Source organism: Pteropus vampyrus, unplaced genomic scaffold (genome assembly GCF_000151845.1).
Source record: "Pteropus vampyrus isolate Shadow unplaced genomic scaffold, Pvam_2.0 Scaffold14, whole genome shotgun sequence".
In the NCBI taxonomy this organism is placed as follows: domain Eukaryota; kingdom Metazoa; phylum Chordata; class Mammalia; order Chiroptera; family Pteropodidae; genus Pteropus; species Pteropus vampyrus.
In genome coordinates, this window is record NW_011888795.1 from 14,519,931 (window position 1) to 14,544,221 (window position 24,291).

Consider the following 24,291-nt stretch of genomic DNA (forward strand, 5'->3'; position numbering starts at 1 on the left):
AAGACTTAGCTTTCTGAAAATAGGAAGGATGAAGGCCTTGTGAGCCAGTTAATGAGATATAGAAAAAGTTAATGTAAATCAGTAGAAAACATTGAACAAAATGTATAGTCAAATGGGCAATAAATAGTCCTCCACTTTACGGCCTGTTAATGAGACAGAAATAGGGAAGTGGTACAGGAGGAGCACCAGAAAGTAAGTTCAGTGACAGCTGCGCCAGTCATTGCTAGCCCTCCTCTGGGAGGGGGCAGTTCTCTGTTACTCTGATGTACACCATTGTAGGAAGCTTTCTCCCTTTTTTAGATAACAGCTGTAGAGACATATGCCTGCACTGAGAATAAAAAAAGGAAAATTTTTTGACCATTTGGGGCAGAAAACAGTTGACTTACTAGAAATTCAGCTGGTTCCCTTGGGTGATGTGGAGGCTGGGGAATGTAATACTGATTAAAAAGAGTGTCCCTGCAGGCTCAATTCCCTCCTACAGTTTATTATGTCAATCTTAGATTCAGTTAGCGATAATAGTGAAAGGTCTCAAGGATTATTCTGCAGTGTGTCTTGGCTACTATAAGGAAAGTTTCACCCTCTTGGAGAGATTTTCTGGAGGAAGTCAAATTCCCATGGTGTATTAGTCTGCAAGAGCTGCTGTAACAAAGTACTGCAAGCTGGATGGCTTAAACAGAAGCATGTTATCTCATATTGTTGTGGAGGCTTTAAGCACAAAATGAAGGTTTTGGCAGGGTTATTTCTTTTGAGGACTATGAGGAAAAGATCTGTTCTAGTCCCTTCTCCTTGGCTTGTAGATGGTTATCTTCTCCCTGTGTCTCTTTATATTATCTCTGTGTGTCCCTGTGTTCAAATTTCCCCTCTTTTCAAGGACATCAGTCATATTGGATTAAAGCTTATCTAAATAACCTGACTTTAATGTGGTTACCCCTATAAAGCCCTATCACATTAAGGGGGACTAGGAATTAAGATTTCAATATGTATTTAACAATAAAAAAGATTGCTATGTGTAGGAAAAAAAAAAGAGGCTTCAACATATAAAATTGGGGGGTGGGGCATAGCATATGGGAAACCACAGATGAGGTACTGATAATTATTTCTGTTCTTGATTGGATTTACAATGTTGATGAATTTGACCTACTAGATAATTTTTAAAAATGGCTCAAAGATTGGGAGGGGTGGGACTCAAACTATTTTAACTCTGTGAGAGACAGGAAACTGAGTTACTATCCTACTAGACCCAGACACCCAGCAAATGGGGTTTGGGCAGGGTTCACAGTGGGGAAGAGAAGCTAAAGTATCTTTATGACTGGGGCCTTTTGATACACTGTTTTTCTTTGCTTATACATCTGAATGTAGGGGGTTAATGTTATGTGCTTTACTACCCCATAAGTGCCAGAGGGAATCCTCCTTTTTAGGAAGAATGACATGTTGAGAAGTAGCAGTATGGCATATACATATGGGCTTTCCAACCCACCATTTGTGGTGAGGTACTCCTCCAGAGGTACCTAAACTTCCTGCCTTTTGGCACCAGTGGATGAACCAGAATTTAGCACTAGTGACCCAACCCAACACTTTCATTCAGATAATGCCCCATTAGTTAGAGAATCAAAGCCCCAGTCACAAAGCCCTGACCTCCACCAGCAGATAGGGGTAGAAGGGCAAAGAGGGGATAGGAGGGCTGATATCAACAAAACAATATTTGGGGACACACTCACCAAATAAAGTTTCTTGAAACATTGTGGGTAGATTTATGATGCTCAGTCCTTCTGGGAGTCAAGGAAAAACTGTCCACCATCCAAAAGAAAGCCTAGCCCCTTATTGTACTCTTTGGGTACTGTAGCCAGCACATGCCTCATCTGGACATTCTCCTTGTTCTTTCATGTCAGCTGACCTGCAAATTTACCTTTTTTTAAAAAAGGGCTAAGAGGCTATGTAAGAGGCTAAGTGGGAAACTGTCCAGTGAGTTGTGGCTCATGTTCCAACTTTGGGGACCCATGGCCATGGGACCTCTTTGAGCAAAAAGTCTCTGTGACTAATGATTTCACCATTGGAGTCACTGACAAAGACAACAGCTTCCATGTGGAGGTTCTCTGATATGGCCACCAGAAATTCCTTTGGAAAAGCAGCTATTAGCTTGCCTCTGAGCTTTTCTGGACAGCCAACAACCAAATGTCTCACAAATGGAGGCTGTACAATTCCAGACTGACAGCCCCGTTTTGGTGGTGTTGAACTCAGACTCAACAATAAACAAGGTGGGGAGGGGCCAACACGCTTCCTGGCCAAATAGAAATGATACCAGTGATATTTTGGCTTTGCATGAAAAAGTGGCAGGTATCTCTTTGTGGGAAGAAATTTTTCTTAAAGCTTGGGCCTAGCTCAGTTATGGTTTAGCTAAGCTAAAACCTGACGGCCGCCACTGGCCTACCTGACTGTTCAGCTTCAGCACCAGCTATGCAGAACTGAAAATGGAATTGGGCAGAAGATTGTGGCCCCCGCAGTGGGTGAAACACAAAGCCATTCTCAGAAATCTAGACAATTGTATCCTTGAAGAACTTGGTTATATTTTTACTGACTCTTATTTTGTTGTCAGTAACCTCACTATTTCATCTACCACTTGGAAAACTAAGACTGGCAGGTTAGAAAGACTCTTTAAAAAAAAAAAAAAAAAAAAAAAAGACCCCTTTTGTGGGCCGAGAACTATGGGAACAAAATCATAGCTGCGGATCAAGTGATCAAGTGTTGGATCGCTCAGGTAATGTCCAAAGTGAACACCTGCTCCCTGATTAGAATCAAGATGCTGGCAAATCTTTTACCACCCAAATTGCTACAACAGGATGACCATCAGGCTGCGTGTGAAAAGACAAGCTATCACCACAATCTGAGCACAAACTAAAGGACTCTGTTTCTTCTGATGCAGAGGCTGCCACTGCATGCTTGACTTGGGACTCCTTCCAAAATTGACCTTTTGCCCTGGGGCGAGGGAAGCCACATTACATGGTATAGTGTCTCTGCCTGCTCCTGGAAGGTCAACCATATGGAATTTTTGACTCTATTTCAAGGCTATCAGTGGTGCCTTACTTCTGTTGACATTTTTCCTCAATCTGTAGCTTGTTTTTCACACTCATAATGGCATTTTTTAATGAGTAGAAGTATTTATATTTGACGATGTCCAACTTTTAATGTTTCATGATTAGAACTTTTTGTGTATTGTTTATTCAACAGTTTTTGACCACAAAACATCAATTTTGTATGACTCAACCTAATTAATATGGTCCAACCATGTTAATATATGTGTCATATATTAAATTATTTAATTTTCACAATAAACTATGAGGATAGACATCTCCATTTTACAGGTGATGAAACTGAGGAAAGAGATTAACTTTCCTATAAGGTCACACTGTTAGTTAATAATAGAGTGAGATTCAAACAGTCTGATTCTGAAATCCATTCTCAATCATGATGCTGTATCACAGGTTCTATGTGGTCCTGAAGTATCAATTATGTGTCTCTCCTTCTCGTCAATGTGCTTTTTGAAGGGACAACTGTTTACTTGATTTTTTTAAAACTTGCACCCAACACAGTAGCTTGCACATGGTAGATGCCAATAGTATTGAGGACTGAATAGATACATAAATGAAGAGGCCTCCAGTAGAGCCACTGCCAGGGACAGATGGTTTGACATTACAGGGGTAATGTCCATAGTCTTTCAGCCTTGATGCATTTGCACAGTGCATCTGCTAACCTTTGAACATAAATCAGGTTTTTCTGGAACTCTCTTCTTTTAAATCCTTCCTCTTTAATTAAAACATTGAATATGGTAAATGCAGGTCACAGAGAGGGTCTTGAATCTATATGACTAAAGAAAATTCTATTGCAAAAGATCTTAGATATTCAAATAAACATTATCTCAAAGACAGAAAAATACTGCATATATATGACTACATATATTTATTTATAGCCCTACATGTTACATCTACAAAATACTGTAATGTATATAAATAGAAGAAATGTAATCCAGCTGCAAAGAAGTTAGTTTGTGGCATAGGTAAAACATTATCACTATCAAGTTCATCAGACAGATTTTTTGAAGAATCTCACCATCTTCCTTTATAAAAATACCATTATTTGAAAAAAATTAGCTTTATTCACTCTTGGTATTGGTGCATGCTACCCTAGCACCCTTATTTAGGTAAGAAATTTTATGTGAGTTTCTCTAGACAATTCAATGGCAGTGTAAGTGAGTCATAATTTTTAGTAATTAGCATTCATACAAAACAGAAATATCCTTTACATATAGTCAGAGTATAAAAGCCTTTCCCAGATTTAAAACCTCTGAATAAATCATTTCTAATTTGTACCTTATAATTGAATGGTCATTATGATTTACCAATACTAACTCATGTCAGCCTTGGTGCAAAGAATATTTTGCCGAAATTTTAGCTTTGCTATATAACTTAAATATCTAAGTAAATGAAGGTTGCTGAAGCCAGATCCAATTATTTCACAATAATATAACTTCATTTGTTCTTAGTAGTGCTTGTGAAGGTATTTTACAGCTATTTGGTCTGATATAAAACAAAGCACTTATCCTAATTTCCTAATTTGTATTCATGTTTGAAAGAACAATTCCTTCACCACATAGGTAGCATGTAGGTAAATATATATTTCATATAACTAAGTAACTAGAAAGACACATAGGAAACAATTTTTAAAACTTATCTCATTTTTTTCCATCATACTTGGGCCCTTTAAAGAAAAGATGCCTTGAAAATTCCAGATGTTGCTATTATTATTATTATAGTCATTTAAATTATTAGTAGTAATATATAATATTAATTGCTCTTAATGGAGATAATAAATAATTATAATAATAAGAAGAACAATAATAATAATTCAGTGCCCTTCATAGAGTGAGTTGCATTTTGTAATGTTTCTGGATAGGTATGGTTAATAATATGATTAAAGTTTCCCAGAATGCAATATAAAACATATTTTTAATTAGGATATAAGAAAGTCCTGCAACCAAAAATTTTATATGCATAATATACTCCAAATATACAGCCAAATTTAAGGTGTTATATTACAAATGCCTCTGCTGAAAAAAATAATGTACAAATATTGTGTTATACCATTTACACCCAAAAGTCATAATGATAATAATAATGAAAATGACTAGAAATACAAGCTACAGAGAGATGTATGGAATTCTAGGACTTTTAGATTAAAGAATCTGTGAGATTCTCCAAAACAAAGTCTTGACTGACCACTTATTTTCAAAGGCACTTGTTAGACTCCAGCCCCAGATATTCTGACTCAGTGGATCTGGATACAGGCTCATAATCTATATTTTTGATAGGTACCTCAGAAGACTCTGGTGAAGGATTTCCCATACCAGACTTTGAAAAATGTGATCTAGAAAGACTGGAGTTTCAGCTAAGTTGCCAAGAGAGACTTTGAGATGTAGAGAGAGTCTGAAACCTGATTATCAGAGTCAGATCACACTGTTAGGGCCTGGCTGGATATGATGTGACTGGTTGGGTTAAAGTTCCATCAATGTTCATGTCCAAGATCAAACTGGTCTTAAGGAGTGGGATGAGGCTGAAGCTACAGAGAGCAACCAGTTCTGGCTCAAGACAAAGCCCAAGAGTCCAGGAGACGGGCAGCCTCTGCCACTCAGTGCTCTTCTCATCTCCACTTCCGGCTACTCTGCAGCCAAGTAGAGAATGGCTCTATCCTCTCAAATCTTTCCCAGACTCTGGGTGTGGAGAGGAACATTCTCTTTGTTCTCAATCATGCCGAGGTAGGCCTGACTCTAGAAAGAGTTTCTGAAAAGGTGTCAGGTGGAAACCAGGAAAAATGAGGAGGGCAGAACAACTGGGGCTGGGATTATAGAGATTCACAGAGGAGTAACTCTCTCTGGGCTTATCAGTGAAGTTGAATTCTTCTCTGGCGCATCTGTGAGTAAAATGACTTCCTGGAATTTACTTAAAGAAAAAAGTTTAGCTGTAACAGAATTGATGATTTCCAGTTTAGCTAACCATCAAGACCTGGGGAGCATTAAAATCCCTCCCTCGAAGATTCTCATTCACTAGGTCTTAGGTAGAGTTTAAGAATCTGTGTTTTACATATTGTCCCAGTTATTTCTTATATACAGCTAGAATGAGGAACCACTGTACCAAAACAAATCAGGAGGTTAACATGCCTGAAGACTGCCTTTGATTTATCAAGAGTTTATAGCTTGAAAATTCTAATAATTAATTCTATGCTTATTAATTATGACAGCCAACTGTACAATTGTCCATGAGTGTTTGAAATGTTGCTTAATATTTTCATGCTTCTAATCATAATTCAAGTTAAGATCTTTTAACTAGAGTCCATTGACAATCATTAAATTAGTGTTTTGTGGCTGTGTTGCTACTTCTGTTTCACCTAATGATCTGTGGAAGGCAACTGGAGAGTGACTAAAATTTTATCATCAGACAATAGTTTTCTAAAAAGGAAAGGGCAAGGCCTACTGAAGAATACAAGATCAAAGGAAAGAACCCCTGGTATGACCAAGGCCCAGTGTAAGTGTAATCTTTAGCAAAATGCCAAATTATAAAGTGTAGATTTCATATAATATATTCTCTTTGTGATAATGAAACATTCATTAGAAGGAAGGAAATGAGCAGAGTGATGGTGTAATTGTGATAGGCTGTGACCCTTATGTGAGGAGACAGTGGCAAAGTTGACGCCAGGAATGACCACCAGGTTTATTTAGAATTTTTCCTCAAGTAAGAGGAGATGGTAAAGCAGAGGGAGAGAGAGACAGCCATGAAACTTGAGTTTTGTTTTTCTGTCTAAAAGAGAGAAATGCTAACCGAGAAAGGCATGTTTTTGAGCTAATTATGAAAGCTGAAGACAGAAAAAATAATATTTCGCTTTCAAAAGACAAGATAGATGTTAAAAATCTTATTTAGCTAAGATTTAAAACAAAGTAGCATCAAACCATTTAAATTTTAGTCACTTTTAGCACAGGCTGAAAAGATGTATGATTTTTGAAAAAAATTATCTGAGTTGAGAGAAAAGTGTTTTGGAGGGCTATTGTATAAGGCACAAAATCTCCCCTGGAAACCATCTTATTTTTTCTGGAAACTACTAACTATCCCCTGTAAAAGATAATAAACAGAGCCACTTTAAAATGGAGCTAGAGTTGTCATGCCGGAAGAACTGCCTTGCCTGTCTTACTCCTCAAACCTTTGAAATGTTAAAACAGGGCAAAATAACCTTTGAACTGGGCCCAAAGCAACACTGTTCCAAAGAACTGTTTGCAAAGATAACAAGAAAGCAGATATTAGGGCTAAGGGGAAGATGGCTACAGGACTGAAAATTTAAAAACATCCTTTAGAATTAACATCACTATGTTAGATTATCTGCACCAATAGAAATGCCTTCCTTTTATTGATGAAATTGTTCCCCTTCCCTTTCTCATAAATATCCCTTGCCTTTGTCTCCTAGTTGGAACACTATTTGGGCTTCTGCCTGAATCAGTGCTTCCCGAATATCTTTTTTTTTTTAAATGTCAAATAAATGCTTGTTGCTTCTCACTTGGGTCTTTTCTTTTTAGGTTAACACCTCCAACCCAACAAATCCATCATTATCCACATGGTTACTATTGGGCTTTCCCTGATAGAATAGTGTGACCTCCAACCCTGATTATATTTCATTGCCCATGGGGTAGGCTCTGACCCACACTGAGCAAATCATTCTTCTCTGGGAATCTGAAATCGATCCAAGAGAGTCCTGCTTATTTTAGCTGTTTGGTAGAAAAGAAGTGATGAATTCCTGGGAAATGAATAGAGAAACAACTTCCTGTCATGGCAACTTAAAAACAGAGATATCAAGTCTGAAACATGAGAGAAGAAAGAAGTAGACGTGAAAAGATAAGCAGAGACAAGAGAACAAATGTCGGTGGCAATTTACATCCCTGTACTAATTACTCTTCAGTCTTGGATGCACTTTGTTTTACTTCATGCTAGTCCAAATCAGGCTTTCATTTAATGCAATCAAAAGATTTCTAAATAATGTAGAGGGAGAATGCCATAGGATTGGCCAGAAGGGATCAAAGTCAAATGCCTAGAACAGAAGAGAAATTTAAAACTACCATTTTTGTACTCCAAAATGAAGCAAACTGGGTAGGGGAAAAAAATCAAACTGTGAGTAAAGTTATTACCAGAAAGCAAAATGGAATAATCATGCTCAAGACAAGATCCTAGAGGTAAGAGTATGGGTGGTATGGGCAGTCACTACCTAAAAAGTTTGGTTATCAGTGTCTTGGCCAGGTTGGAGAGTCTCAAAATAGGTATGGTTGGTTGGCTGAGTTAAGCAAGGTTCAGAGTCTACATCTGAATATCGGCATCAGATTTCTGACTGCAAAAGAGGAACAAGTGCTATGTTCTATTTTTTAGAAGATCTTGATTTTAGTAAGATAGAAAGTAGACACTCCCATATTGGGCTTAGGTGCTAATCTTTTTACTGTGGCTGATATCTTTTGATTTATTTATCTCTTTTAGATACTGTAATGTTTTTCTATATACAAATGAAGAATGTTTTGTTGTGTCATATATATTAATCTCTTAACAATCTCCATTTTCTAAGATTGAATTAAGCCTATCGTAGAACATGGTGATACCTAAATTATAAGAACAACAGAAGTACAGGAGTTATTAATAGCTTCTTAATAATTGGTCTTGGAAATTCAAGTTAGTCATTGATGACAGATGTCTCAGAAGGTACATGTCACAGATCGTCCAATTTAATTGTTGTCATGTATATGTATCTAGTATTAAGCATATAAAATGGTTCTATAGATTAAGGCAAAATTTAATGTGGCCATCTTTGCTCCTACAGATTATTATTTTAGTCACTATACCTAAAGAGATCAGTTGTATTGACAAATGAATTAAATTAATAAACTATTTAAACTCAGATGAGTAGACCTTAGTCTGTTGGTGAACATGAACATCTCTTAGATTTTAAATGCTATAGGATCCACATGATAAAAAGTTATTGAACCAGATCATTCTATAGTGTCTGATACTATGTACTTGACCTCTAAGCTTACTCAGAAAATATCCTAAGATGATATAAAGTTGTTATAGGATGAAAGAGTACAGAATTTGAAGAATAAAGAGTAGGGATATAAAAATCTGGTTTTTCAGTCTTAATTAATTCAAGCAACTCTGAAGCTCTGAATTTCAATTATTTAAAAAAATAAAATTATGTTAATATTACCTTTCCTGCAACCATAAAAGTGTGGCAATGGACTTTAAATAGCACTGGAAAAACTATTTGTAAAAACAGGGAAAAAGTACAAATAAAAAAAAAGCAAAAGAAGATCCAACCCACCCTCACTCCCAAAAGGTCTCTTCGTTTCCAGCTAATAACTAGGACTAAAACTGCTGGAAACTGAGAGTGGAAATTTAAAAATCTAGAATCCATAGATGTCTTTAGAAGTAGTCTGAAGAGGAAGATGTTCTTTGTAATATGATTTTAGATGTGCCCAAATGGCTCCTCTGATTAAAAGCAAAGTAAGAAAAGAAGACCTAGTTGTCCTATTTATTAATGCCCCAAGTCCCCAAGACCAAATCTATACCTACTTGTTAAAATGTATTACCAGTGTGTGTGTGTGTATGTGTGTGTGGAGCAGGGGGCGGGGCGGGGGGGGCGGGCGGGAGGAGCGGAGGGAATGACTTTTATTAGTCATTTACACCTAAGTCTAAATAAGCTAACACATGTTCAATACCTACTGCATGCATGAACATAATAAACCTATAAAGAACTACAAGGATGAACAAAATACAGTCCTTCCTTTCAAAGAGCTCACGGTCTAATGGGAGAATCAAATTCATGTGTAAAAACTTATGATATGTAATGTGATTAGCTCTACAATAGAAGTACAAACTTCAATGAGAATAAGCAGAAGGGTGATAGATTTAGAAAAAGCTTTTCTCAGAATAAGCTTTCTGGTTGATAGTGAAAGAAAAGAATTGGCACGAGGATATCAGAAAGGAATCCATAAAATGTAAGATAATCACAGAGGGAAAAAATAGAGGTTTGAGGAAAAAAATACATTGCTTTGCCAATAGTAATATGACTAGTAATTTGGGCATAAATTCTGAATATTTGGGTTATAACCTATTCAAGAATTCTTTTTTAGGTTTTGTTGCTGCCTAATCAGGTACAAAAGAAAATAATAGCAAAGTTTCCCCCCAAAGAGTGGGAGATTGTGGGCGACGTTATTCCTGAAAGCTGAAAACTTTAGTTGAAAAGAAGAAAGCCAACAGGAAATAAACATCCAGCTAGCACAGAAGGGAGAGGAGTTTAATACCATTCAAATTTCCATGAGATAAACACTTGGTTTCATATATATTCCCAGATCTCCTTTTGTTTAAAATTCTCCCAGGTACATTATTTTCCTGTCAGAGCAGGGAAATACTATTTGCAAATCTAAAAATAATATGCTAATAAATACCTTTGCTTTATTTTTCTTGGCTATCTTAGAAGTATAACTATTTTTTATTTTTCCAGAATTAATTGCAGTTAATTTTCATATCAGATAAAATAACTGACATATTTCCATTTGACAATCAGTCACATGTAATCTCAGCTAGTCACAAACTAGCTGAGAATTCATGGAACTTCTAGTGGCCCAAATGCAAGTGTCCTGATTTTTTATAATAATTAGTTTTTTATGATAATTTTATAGCATTTTATAAATATTAGTTTTTTATAATTATTCCTTTGCTAAGTTGACAGATTTTTATACTTCCTTGCCTTTCAATTTTACATATAATTTTTTGGGGGAGAAAAGAGCAAAGGCCTAGAGGATTTTCCTTGTTCTCTACTGTTTCAAGAAAATAGAATTTTAAAATAGCTGTAGTTTGCCCAATGAAGAGAGAGATGAGTAACTTATAAATAGTTATAGCTCTTCTAAATATCCGAGTAGTATACTCATTATTTGCATTCAAGTTAAAAAAAAATTGCAGCGAAAATAGAACTTACATCCATTGAGGTAAAACATTTCATTATATTTTATTATCCCCAAATCAATTCCTAAAGCAATGTATGAATTAAAATGTTTAATCCAGCATTTTCAAGAAACCAATTTAAAATTACACAGCTTATAACAAATTGCTAGAAATATTGCAAGCAGCCATTAATTTACTCTAAACTAATTAAACTCTGCATTAATATATGCAGTAATATACATGCATTTGTTCCTAATTTCCTTTTGTAATTAAGCATGGGTACAAGGCATTGCCTCACTGGACAAAGAATTTTAATCTTCCTGTTTGGTTTTTCCCTTGTCTTCTCTGGCCCCTACTACCAAGTGGCAAGAGTCACTTTGTCCAGTATCGCCCTTCTTTTTTCATTTTAAAGAGCAGTTTATTTTAAACACTCATATATACTATGTAGTGAGTTGCTGGGTATTCTTAAATTGCCTTGTATTTGGGCAAGATTTCATCCTCAAATCCATGGGGAGGAACTCCCGAAAGGTTAATGGAAAGGACATAATAAGCGTTCCAGAATTTAACATCGATTGTATGGGGAAAATGATGCATATTACACGAGTTCATAGTCAAGATCAGCTATATATTAGTCAAGATTCTCAAGAGAAACATAACCAATAGATTGGATGATGTCACCCACACTCTAACCAACATATCTAGAAATAATGTTTAATCTGGGCACTCATGGCCAGTCAACTTGACATGAAAAATTAAGTATCACAAGTCTGTCCCTTGCCAACTTGGCACCTATAAACCATATTTAATATCCAAATAAAGACAATAATAAGGTCATAATATGATACAAATACACAAATGTATTTATGGCAAAATAAGGAGAAAATATTTATGAAAATTATAGTCTTCGTTTCTATAACTAATCCCATGGTCATAGCTGGTATTTATAACTTCCTCTTCCACTACCCATTCCCTTTGTCTTCACCAAGCACCTCATTTGATCATGGTTCTTTAGCTGTGACTCAAACCTTCATTTCTGAAGGATCTGGGCCATTAGTAGTCCTACCTGGCATGGGTTGATGCACTGAGTTCTACTTGGACTGACTTTAGTCACAGGGCATGATAATACTAAAAGATGCCCTAGAACATCTCCTGCATTCAAAATACCGACTTCCCTACCTCCATTGTGGAGCAGCAGTCCAATTTCCCCTTGGTAGTCAGAATCAATCACCCTAGACAATACAGTAACTCCCTTCTTTGCCTTTAAATCTGTTCTTTGCCTTTATATTCCTTTGTCTTTGCCTCCCTTCTTTGAATCTCTTCCTCTATATTAAACCAAGGCATGTCACTTTGCCTGTTGATTCAGAAGCATAAGAAGCCCCTAGTGGCTGGGTGGCAGTCTTGAATCTTCTGGATCACATAGCTCAAGTCGTAAAGAAGCTTGCACAGCAGCCTGGACTTATTGTAGAGCTTTCTCTTGTTCTGGACTCCACTCAAAACTAGCTGTTTTTTGAGTCACTTGATATATGGGCTGTAGTACCACATCCAAATGAGGAAACTTGCCTCCAAAATTCAAAGAGGCCTAATAAGCACTGTGCCTCTTTTGAAGCTGTGTAAGAGGGAGCAGATGCAATAACTTATCCTTCACCTAGAAGGGATATCTCTACATGGCCCACATCAGTGGAGCCCTAGAAATTTCACTGAAGTAGAAGGTCCATGAATTTTAGTCAGATTTATTTCTCACTCTCTGATGTACAAATGCTTTACCAATAAGTCTAGAGTAGTTGGTACTTGTTGCTTACTATGTCCAATCATCATGATGTCATCATTGTAATGGAGCAGAGTGATATCTTGTGGAAGGGAAATGCCAGCTGAAAGCTAGCTGCTTTTGGAGAAAAAAGCATTCGTCAGGTCAATAGCTGTACACCAGGTACCCAGGAGAGTGTTAATTTGCTCAAGCAGTGAAACCACATCTGGTACAACAGCTGCAAGTGGAATCACCACATGGTTAAACTTTCAATAATCCATTGTCACTCTCCAAAATTCATCTGTCCTTTGCACAGGCCAAATGGAAGAGTTGAGTGGAGATATGGTGGGAATCACCATCTCTGCATCCTTCTAGTCCTTGATTGTGGCACTAATCTCATTCCCCCAGGAATGTAGTACTGCTTTTGATTTACTGTTACGTTAGATAGGAGCAGTTCTAAGGGTTTCCATTTGGCCTTTCCCACCTTGGTTGCCCTTATTCCGTAGGTCAGGGGACCAATGTGGGAATTCTGCCAGCTACTCAGTATGTCTATTTCAATTATGTATCCTAGAACTGGCTGGGGAAATAACCACAAGATATGTTCAGGGATCCACTGGGCCCACTGTATGATGGACCTGAGCTAAAGTTCCATTGATTATCTGATCTCCATAAGCTCCTACTCTGACTGGTGAGCTATAGTAATGTTTTCAGTCTCCTGGAATTAATGTCGATTTAGAGCCTGTGTCCAACAGTCTCTGAAAGGTCTGATTATTTTATTTTCCTCAATATACCATTTCCCTGGTAAATGTAGTTCTCTTTGTGGAAGGCTGAGAGAAAGATTAGCAGTATAAGTTTTGGGTAATGTACTGGAGTCCTACCTCAAGGGACTCTGCTTCCCTTTCATTCAACAGGTTCTGAGTTTCCAAACTGGCTCGAGTCTAGGAATTGATTGAGGAGCCATGACTCTCTGATTTTTTATTTAGGTTAGATTTGTTCACTTGACCTAGAATTTTTCTGATTATACAGATCAAGTAAGAATTTTGTAGCCTTCTTATCTATTTCATTTCTAGGAACACCATGATCAATTAGTCAATGCCATAATTCTGCTTGAGGCAGACAATTCTGATTGCTGTTTTGACTCTTCTGCTCATTACGGTAACCTCTTCCACCTTGCCTTGGGCAGTTGGTGCCACCACTTGGCCCAGACCACTCTGGGATCCAATTATTCCCATTGTTTTTAGGTTTCTCAATTCAGGGACTGAAGTTCCCACTGTGAGATCTGCTCTATGAGAAGGGTGATCACAGAGCTTTTTTAAGGATGCTGGGGCTCCACTCATAAATTTATTTTTCACAATATTGATAAAAAATATTTCTTCCATATCCTCCCAGTGATAATAAGTACACCTTAAATGACAAATCTACTCTAACATTTCAGTCTCCTTAAGCTTTTGAATCCCTTTCTCCACATTAAACCAAGGTATGTCTAGCATTTTCAATTCACTCCCAGCAGGTCATCTTTTGATTCATGTTTTAGTCAACCAACAAAAGAAACTGTTAGAGCCCATTCTAACTCCCTGAGCTACATACAACATTAAATGCAGAATTTTTGCCTAGTGAGCCCATGTTAATAAATTCAGGCCGATCTAACTTTATGTTCATTCTACCAATATCCCACACCCTTGTATCTTTCCTCACACACGTTCCTTTGATTTCTGTGTGCATAAATTAGAAAACTCAAGTAGTTCTTTTGGAAGATGATGTACCTTCTCACTGGTCACATGATGAACCTCACCATTAGGGACCTAATGGGACTCGAGTCTAGTTATAGGTCTAGATGCAAAGACAGGTAAGTGGTGGTGGCGGGTCCTGAGGAGAATCAACATTGTTTTGCATGGCAACTACTCAATTATAGTTTTCTTAGTCAATGTAGAGTTAATCCCTTTAGATGGAGGTGGTAAGGGCAATTCCACTGGAGGTGGGGAGACCAGTTCTGCTAGGGGTGGGGAGACTTCTTCTCCTGGTAAAGAAGACTCACCAGAATTTAGTGGCTCAATGTCCCCAGTTTCATCAGAGTCCCCATCCCAACTCTGATCCCATTCTTTCCCAATAAATGCCTTTGTAGGCATCCTATGAGTCAGGGAGTTCAACTTGCATTGTAATTCAGGAAGTCCCAAATGAGGTTTCTGCATTTGATTTGCAGAAATTTCAGCCCTGTAGCTATAGGAGATAAGGGTCCTTCAGAACACACACAGAAGCTCTTGATCTGGGAATTTGAATCCTTGGGCTTATCTTTTTCTTTTGCCACTTGGTCAGTAAGATTAGGAGCAATCAGCTAATGTCATTATTTTTGTGACTATTCCAAAAATGTTTGAAAGTATCATATAAAGTATCACCTAGCTTCTTGTTTCTTATGAGTAATTGATTAAGAGTATCAAATGGAGACATTTTGCATATCTCTATAAATAGTTCACATTGTAGATTAACAGTGCTCTCTTTACTACTAGAAATAGTCATTAGCATCTTTAAATATAATTAGATTAAAGAAACAATTGCCCACTCGGCATCAAAATTTATATTGGTCAGTGTTCAGAAACACAGAAGCTATAGGAGATATAGATAGACAGACAGACAAACAGACAGACAGATAGATAATAGATATATTATGAGGAGAAAAAAGCCTACTAAAAAATCTTATTTGGATCAAAAACAGGGATTTTGAAATTCCTATAAAAATCAATTAATTCAAGTAAAATTTCTCATCCTAGGAAACAAGTATTTAGTAAGGAAAAAGGGAAATAATGGTGCTGAGCTCTTATACACCTTAAGCTCTTTAAGTGGGTTTGCTTGTTTAACTTTTACCAAAAACTTAGCTAATAAGAAAATGGATATTCAGAGAGTTTCCATAATTTACTAGTGTCACGCATTTTGTGGCAGAGTTGGAATTCAAACTTTGTTTTAATCCCAAGCCTATGTTCTTACATAATATTAGCCTTCTACCCAGTGAAACAACTTTTTCCATTTGGGAAATGTTTCTGTCATTTATATATAAACATCTCATGCACTGAATACAAATACTGCATTCTGTTTTTTTTTTTTTTTTCCCCTTGACTTTATGGTATAAACATTTTTCCATGTATGTGTATAGGCTCTAAAATTTTAAATGTTAACATCTTCCTAATGTGTTTTCTTGCTAATATAATATAACTCCTTTAAACATTTTCCTAATATTTGGCATCTAAATTGTTTCCAACTGTTCTTTTTATCATAGATAAGACACAAGTAAGGTATTCATCCCCTTAGATTTTTGTTTCTACTGAGCTATTTCTTTAAGAAACAGTTTCAGTTGTGAAATTCATGGGAGTAAAGGATATGAACATCTATGGGTCTTACCGCACTGACTCTTTTTTTTCCCACAAAAATATGCACTAATTTAAAATGAAATATTGCTACTTTTAAAAGGAGATGTCACCACTCAAACTCTGCAATGGGAGAAGAACATCAAACTTCAGGGATTTATTTCACTCAAAGTGTTGTTGTGAATTGCCCTTGAAAAAGAAAGTGACAGACCTCCTCCCCTACCCTGAATTATATTACATCCCAGAGGACTGAAATGGTCATTAATTTTTAATATCGTCTCTTCTCAGTGAAGAGTATAATGAATTTTTCTTAGATATTCTTGTAGGATTGATGTCCCAGAAATTTGAGGACGATTTCAGGGCATCTATAGCGAGCTCAGAAAATTTTAACCAGTTGCCTGTGTTCCTGGAGGAGAATATGCACCAGAAATATGGGTAATTGTTAAATTACCTATAACATCAATTAATTCCATAATAACAGCTACTAATGTCTCTACAGTGATTTCCAGTTTAGACAGTATTTGCCTATATGTCTGATCATAGGAGAGTAGGTTACACTGAGCTGGGGTTTGTGAGATACAGAGGACTGTGTGCCAGGAATAAAGGTAGTGCCTCTGGCCTTACTGAAGTTAATGGTTTCGTTGGATTAAAAAGGCATCATCATATTAAAAGCTAACTATATTCCCAAGAGGGTAATACTAAATATCCAACAAGGAAAGATATAATAAGCGACATAATATTGAAGAAGAAAAGTTTAATTATTCTGGACTTTAGGGATCAAGGTAGTTAATATTGCTAAAGTATGGAAACTTCTTTTCAGGGAAGTCATATATGATGAGTGTCCCAGGAACTTAGTTACATTCTGGCCCCTCTTCTGCCTTCCTATCATCATGTCAATGCACCTGACGCAAGCCTTCGGGAACATCCTAAGGGGTTTCCTTTGAGAAGGTTAGCCAAGTTCTGGAAACTCACACTTCCTTGGCCATCTCTGAAAGTAGACCTTTTAGCAACTGGAGAGCACGGGGATATGCTCAATGATTCTCTACCACTGTGTAGCAAAAGATTTCTCCTGCATCAAAGCCATCTATGTTTCATAACTTTGCTTAAGTCTGAATGTGGAAAATATCATGCTTTAAGAATGAACAGTGAAAGGACCTACTGATTTAGGCGGAAAAAAACTGCATCTATTCATTTATCAAATACTTAGTGAAAACCTACAAGGTATCTGGCACTGGGTGCTTGTAACACATTATTAAGATATGAAGGGAAAAGTAGTATTTGATTCTGAACATAAGACAAAAGAAATTCATATAATTTATCCTAGTTAAGAACAACAACAAAAAAAAATCACTTACTTCAACCTCCTTATCATTAATAACAGGTAATTAAGGTCACCAAAAATGACTTACCCCTGGTCATTAGGTGGTGAGTCTCAAAGCCAAATCTTCAACCCAGATCATCTCATTCTTTGCCAATTCTTATTAGGTAAGGGTTCCGTGAAGATGCTTTTATCACCTTTGCCTTACTTAAGCGTTCCATCTTCTTCTGTGAAAGAAACTGTGAAAAAATGTTCCTCAATGCACAAGTAGTTCTTCTTATTATTATATTCCAAGATTGTAAGTTCTTTACCATCTAATATTTATTCATCAATGAAATAAACTTAAGTAATGGATAAGCGTCTACAATACTTCACGAATTATTACAATGGTTGAAATAATGGTAAAACTATTAAAGCTGTATTGTTCAAAGAAATTTAAATTACAAAAAGGTAATTATTCAGTTCCTCAGTTGTACTAACTACATTTCACGTTCTCAATAGCCACGTGTAGCCAGCACAGGTACAGAACATTTTTATCATTGCAAAAAGATTTATTGCAGAGTACTGTATTAAAGCAATGAACCATTTCCAACCCATAAGGAATGAGTTAACTTGCAAAATATATATTTTTTCAGCACATCTGCTGTGAGTAATAAGATATTTACATAAGGATATGCAGGAAGTGAGATTTTACTGAGAAGCAGTACAAGAAAGACAATCATCTTGTGTTCTCCTGCTTCCCTACCTGCAAAACTAAATGCTTAAATGGCATTCTTTAAATGCTTCAGATGCTCAAAAATTTTCTCTCCATATAACCAGAGTTTGAAAGCTTTTGCATAAGTCCCATGAAATGGTTCATGTACAAATAGTATTATGATTCACTACAATATTTGTTGTCTTGCACGTATATTAAATATGAAACAAATAAACAGTATGTACTAAAAAAAATACACGATATTTTAAGAAGGAAAGTTACTTCCTAGCGGGTATTCAAATGAAGAACCAGAAAAGAAAAGATAAAGATACTTTTGACTACAAATATTAAATTGGGCACATTCTTTCCCCCAAATTAGAGAATGTCAGAGAAAATCATGGAAACATAAAAATATTTTTATATAATAACATTTATTGTAGTGAAAAATTTAGAAAACCTAAATGGTCATCAATACAATATTAACAAAATAAAATGTTCACTTCTATTCAAAGTGATATTATATAGTAATAAAAGATGACCAGAAAAACTGAAAATGTAGTCTTCTCTCAAGCAGGAACAGTGTGATTTAAGGAAAATGAGAAGTGTGCAAATACAAAAAGAAAAAAAAGATAAACACTAAATTACTAATTTGGTTAATTTGGTTGCAATTTTTGGTTGCTGTTCTCTCTCTCTCTCTCTTTTACTCATTTTTCTGTCTATCTCTCTCATTCTCTTTCTTCACTTGTCTTTGTTGTTTTTTTTTTTTTCAATATCGAATATGTACTACTATTATAACAGGAATTAGGCAATATGCTTTTTAGATAAAAAATAAATAACATTTTCCCTCTCTGGATACCATTATAGTACAGAGTTCAAATAATAAATACATGAATGTATGAGCAAATGAATAAACACAGAAATATAGCCAACTTTCCCAACATACTTAAAATATAATTATATTATTCTCATAGTTTTGGGACACCTCTAGTAAATGAAATAGCTTACTTTTAAACTAATTATAACAAACAAATCTATAGAGAATCAAGCTTTCTCTTAGTTACTAGCCTTGATTAATAGTATAAAAGGGGCCATTAAGAAGAGCAAAAAGAGTTTAGAAATAAAAAAAAAAAAATGGACCAAAAGGTACATAGATTTATACTGTAGTAATATGTCCTGACAGTTATAGGACTATTCCCAAAGTTTGAGTTTTAATTGGATTTTTTTTTAAACCTTGAAAGGTGAAGTTAAGCAAATCAATAATGCTAAACAGAACAGTCTACATTTCTGTTAGTCTGGTTACCAGATTTTTTGTATCTTTATTTTTTTTTTCAAATATTTACTGTGCAAATTGCAAGGAATAAGTAAATTTTCTAAAGGATAGCTATTAAAGAAACTGAAAAATTGTAAATTTTTCTCCCCTTTTACTTTGAACTTTAATGAGATCAGGTTTGTATAATTAATACAAAATGGGGAGGGATGAAAGAAGAATAGATGAAGCGGGTGGTGAAGGGAGGAAAGGTTTTAAACCATTTCAGTGGAGTAAAGAGCAATTTCATTTTAATATAATTTTTAATGGTTGTTCAAACTCCTATAATGCATCCACACAAAAAGCTTCAGTTAATGTGTGTGTATTTTGAGCAGTTCCCCTCTTCGACCCTCCAGTTTAATTTCCGTCCTTCAAATGAAATGAATGGAGCGTGAAGCAGGTCATATCTCAATGCTGACACATGGGTTGCAGATAGAACTCACAGCCTGGAGAAGCAGCCAGTTTAGAGATTAAATCAAAGCAGCTCTGAATAGATGGGAGGTCAGCCAGGGCCAGCTTTGACATTTGATAGGACCTTGTGATCAATCAGGCCTTTCTTCACTCTTCCAGGCTTCCTTACGACAGTGGCCTTAAAAAACAGATGGGATATGTTACAAAGTGCAGGAGAAGCACTAGATTGTGAAAGGAGATAGGTGTCAATATTATCAAAGGGACAACTGTTATTTGAAGCAGACAGCAAATCAGAAGGCCCTGTTTTGCTGCAATTGCTATGTTAAAGTTTGCCTTTCATGGGATGAAATCCAAGATTTGAGAATGGTGGGATAATTTTTAAACTGCTTTTTAAAATTTCTTGCTTCCTATGCATTAAACTGTAAACTTTGAGCATTCATGATATCATAAGATCAAATTTTAGCCAATCTTCCCTTTGAATAAGCTGTTTCCAGCAAAGCCAAGCTTAATTTTTGCTCTATTTGTTTGTTTCCTTATTTGTCTTTGGGGAACACACCTCACACACACACACACACACACACACACACACACACACACACACATGCACACACACAAAAACAAGACATAAAAACCTTTGGAAGAAAAGAATCAAAGGGTATTAATGCAGAGACTCACTGGACAGGGAACTGAGCATGATTTCAGGAAATCCCAGTCACATTGCCAAGAGGGTCATGAAAAATGAATGGCCTCAGAGCACCACTGTGACAGACTGTTTTAGTGAGTGGTAATGGGCCATCTCCAGGATGAAAGGCCATGTATTTATAACTGTGAAGGCTACTGGGTATCACGCCATTCATTATGCTTGCTTGATTTAAGGGAGATGCCTTTTACCAATGTGACATGGGAGCAAATTATTTCCAGGAATATCACAGCTCTCTTCTCCCCCACCACCTACTTCTCCATCTTGCCCACTCTCATCCCAGATATACACACATGCTCTCATATTCACATAAGCACATTCTCTGAATTTTTCATGTCATAGAGCATTTTATATTCAGAGCTAACTTCTCCAAAATGTCTCACCCCACTGGGATGAGAAAGCTGGAATATGGGAGCTGGGATTAAGAAGGGTTTAGATAAGGAGGAATGGCACAGATTCCCTTCACTACCTTTCTTTTAAGAAATGTTTTGATGGGAGCCAGAGAGCAGAGGTCATTTGGTCTTTAATATAACTATTGGGCTAATTTGCGAAGTTGAGTTTTTGTTTGACATGGACGTCATCTTCACAGAGAAGTTAGCATTTAGTCCCATTTTGTTCCTTGGTTATAGTGGTCTGTCATCAGTTAAATGTGCAAAATAATTCAACCTCTCTGGATTGTTTCTGATGAGAAATTAACCGATTGCACAAACTTCTCTCTAAATTAATTTTCAACATTAATATTTTATGAGGTCTTGAAATTCTAGTAAGACAGAAACATAATACAACAAAAAATTTCAACCAGCACATCAGATATTCTGGTAAAACTAATCTCAGGGAACGTGTTAATGTAACTAACTCACTTAATAACAATGTGCAAAATCCCATTTAAAAAAAGAATCTGTAAACCTTTCAGAAAAGTTATCATAGGATAAATTGTTTATAATAAATGATTTATGTCCCTTCATGTGTTAAAAAAAAAAAAAGCTTTACATTTCACACTAGTGTACTGAGAAAAAGATATATGTACTTGGATTTTAACCAAGTTGATTAAGCTGACACCTTAATATAGCTGCAATACATCAGTGATTAAAGTAAAGTTTCTACAATGGCGTTTTCATGGTCTGGGTCACAGGTTTTTTGAAGACACAGTACAGTTATACTGATGATAATTCCAGAGAGCATCATTACACAACTGGGAGATGTTTGGATTGTGAAATGCATGCATGTGTATGTGTATATTTAATCTATGCAAATTTGTGCCCTGATTCTGGCTCCCAGGAGCTCAGATGTTTGTGAGAATTTAGAGATTATTTACAAAGAGTATTTTTTTTCTGAATAATTATCATTGAAATGTGACACAAATCTTCCAAAATGGTAATTCTCTCTAGCAAGCTAATCCTTCAAGAGGTTTTTTTTTTTTATGTCTCAGAGAAAGCTGTGTGTAATCAAAAGACTCTACAAAATACATGTTGGTTTGAGTCACCCTCTATAATTCCATTTAACTACTGCCAACTCCAGAAACAGCCACAATTTTCCTGTATCTTGTACACATCAGATAAAAAATTCAGAAAGAATTGGCAGTTAGCAGTTGAGTAGCCAAAAGAGGAAGGAAAAAGCTTTGCTGGTGTTTCCCAATTAATTTTCTTTTCAAGTGAAAGTTTGAAAAGAAAAAAAAAATAAGAAAACTGGAAATGACCTAAAAACTCTGGTACGATAAGATAAAATTTGGCCTGACCATAACCCTGTGACTGAATGCATAGTCTGAGTAAGATGACCAAAAAAACATGGACTGCATTTTCCAACAATAATTTTTAAAATTTATGTTGGAACTTAAAAGTAAGAGATGTAAAGGACTGAATTTTGAAGAAATTAAGTCTGTTGCAGAATTAGTGAGAGGAAAAGGAAAATAAAAATAAATATTTAGTTAAGAAGCTTAACCAAAATTTTATTTTTAAAATTTGTACTGATGCCAAATATTTTTTAAAAGATTTGCTTTCTCAAATAGAATGAAGTCATTTTAATGTCAAGGAGTCCATTGTATTATATATTTCAATTGTCTTTTAAAAATAACAAACTCATGAGTCAATGGCATTCGTCAGAATGGCCCTAGATGCATAAGACATCTAGTAAATGCTCTGGTACATAAATTTACCACATGTGCAAGTTTCATTTCCCTTAGCGAGAAACAAAGAGGTGGTAGTCTTGGTTACAGGCACAGGCAGTATAAATAGTTGTTCTATTCAACCAAAGTCTCTGTAAAACCCTGAGATTGATCCTTTAGGATTATGTACTCCTGACCCCGAAAATCAGTATAACTGACCAGTTCAAGAATCTGCCACATTCAGAACAACATTTAACATCCACCAAAGTTTTCTTAGGGGCGGAAGCTATAACCTGGTGACAGAATTTATTTCAGCTTGGGCATTCCCCCCTCTCTCAAAAACATCATGGGCTCAGATTTGTCTGGATTCAAAACTCCTCTGAGGCTATATCCATAAGGATATGGAAAGAACTTATCCTGGTTCTGTTTAGTAAATATTGGGCTTTAAAGGGAATCCGCCCATTACTGTTTAAAGGGGCACAGGAGATTTTCTTTGCCTAGAGTGATAGAAACTTTGGGTCTTGCAATCAGGCAGGCGTAGGCTCAAATTTTAGATCTACTTCTTACCAATGTCTGACATTGAGTAAGTCTTTTTAAAGTAAGAATAGTAATGATATCTACTCCAATGGGTTGGTATAAGAATTATCTAAAATGATTATATAAAGCAATTTTCATAGTTCCTGATACTGCTAATGCATGCCATAAAGCTTAGTTATTGTTATATATTAATTTGACCCATTTTATCTTTGACTATTCTAACCCGGGAGAATTCCAAAGACAAAAAGAAATATCATACCCAAATGCACTTCTTAGCAATCATTTTATAATTAAAGGAATTATTCAAAAGATCAAGTAAAATAGTAGAGAGGAAGGAGACCAAACTTGAGATTTTCCCTCTTCAATTGCTGACTAAAGGATTCGTTGACAACTTTATTTTTATTAAACAGATTGGAAATGCCTCTTCATAAAATATTGCATAAATTAGAAATTTTAATATAGTCTACCCTCTAAAATATAAGTGTATTTTTAATCTTCTGCATAAGAAATTATTCCAACACTTAGGCTAGAAATTACAAAATGTTTATTAGCCAACCGTTTTCATAGATCAGGAATTCAGGCGCAGCTTGCTTGGCTAGTTTTAGTTATATTTTCTTATGAGTTTCAATCAAATTTTGGCTGGGGTGACAGTCACCTCAAGGATTGATGGGAGAATCTGCTTCCAAGCTTATTCACATGGCTGTTGGCAGACCTCAACTTTCAAGTTAACTCTCATGGAACTCACCACAGGCTGGTTTATGACATGGCAGCTGGCTTCCTCCCAAGTAAGCCATTCAAAAGAGAGTGAGAGAGTCTTCCAGATGGATACCACAGTCTTGTAAAGCCAAATCTCAGAATGGACATCTTATCACTTCTGCTGTGAAGAATACAGTGGTCCCCAACCTTTTTGGTAGCAGGGACCAGTGCTCCTATGAGAATCTAATGACTGATGATCTGAAGTAGAGCTGAAGCAGTGATGCTACAGCTGGTAAGCAGCTGCAAATACAAATGAAGCCTTTACTTGCTTGCTTGCCACTCACCAACTGCTGTGCGGCCCAGTTCCTAACAAGCCACAGACCAGTACTGGTCCACAGCCGGGGGTTTGGACA

At 36.1% G+C, this 24,291-nt stretch overlaps 1 long non-coding RNA gene across 4 annotated transcripts in view; it reads right to left on the reverse strand.

The window, feature by feature from the left end:
- The window catches only part of LOC105307623, a 239,164-nt gene that overhangs the window by 12,038 nt on the left and 202,835 nt on the right, over positions 1–24,291 (reverse strand). For all 4 annotated transcript variants that reach the window (XR_002778370.1, XR_002778363.1, XR_002778366.1 and 1 more), the window contains one exon: positions 17,525–17,672. This is a non-coding gene — a long non-coding RNA (uncharacterized LOC105307623). The remainder of the gene's footprint in view (positions 1–17,524; positions 17,673–24,291) is intronic.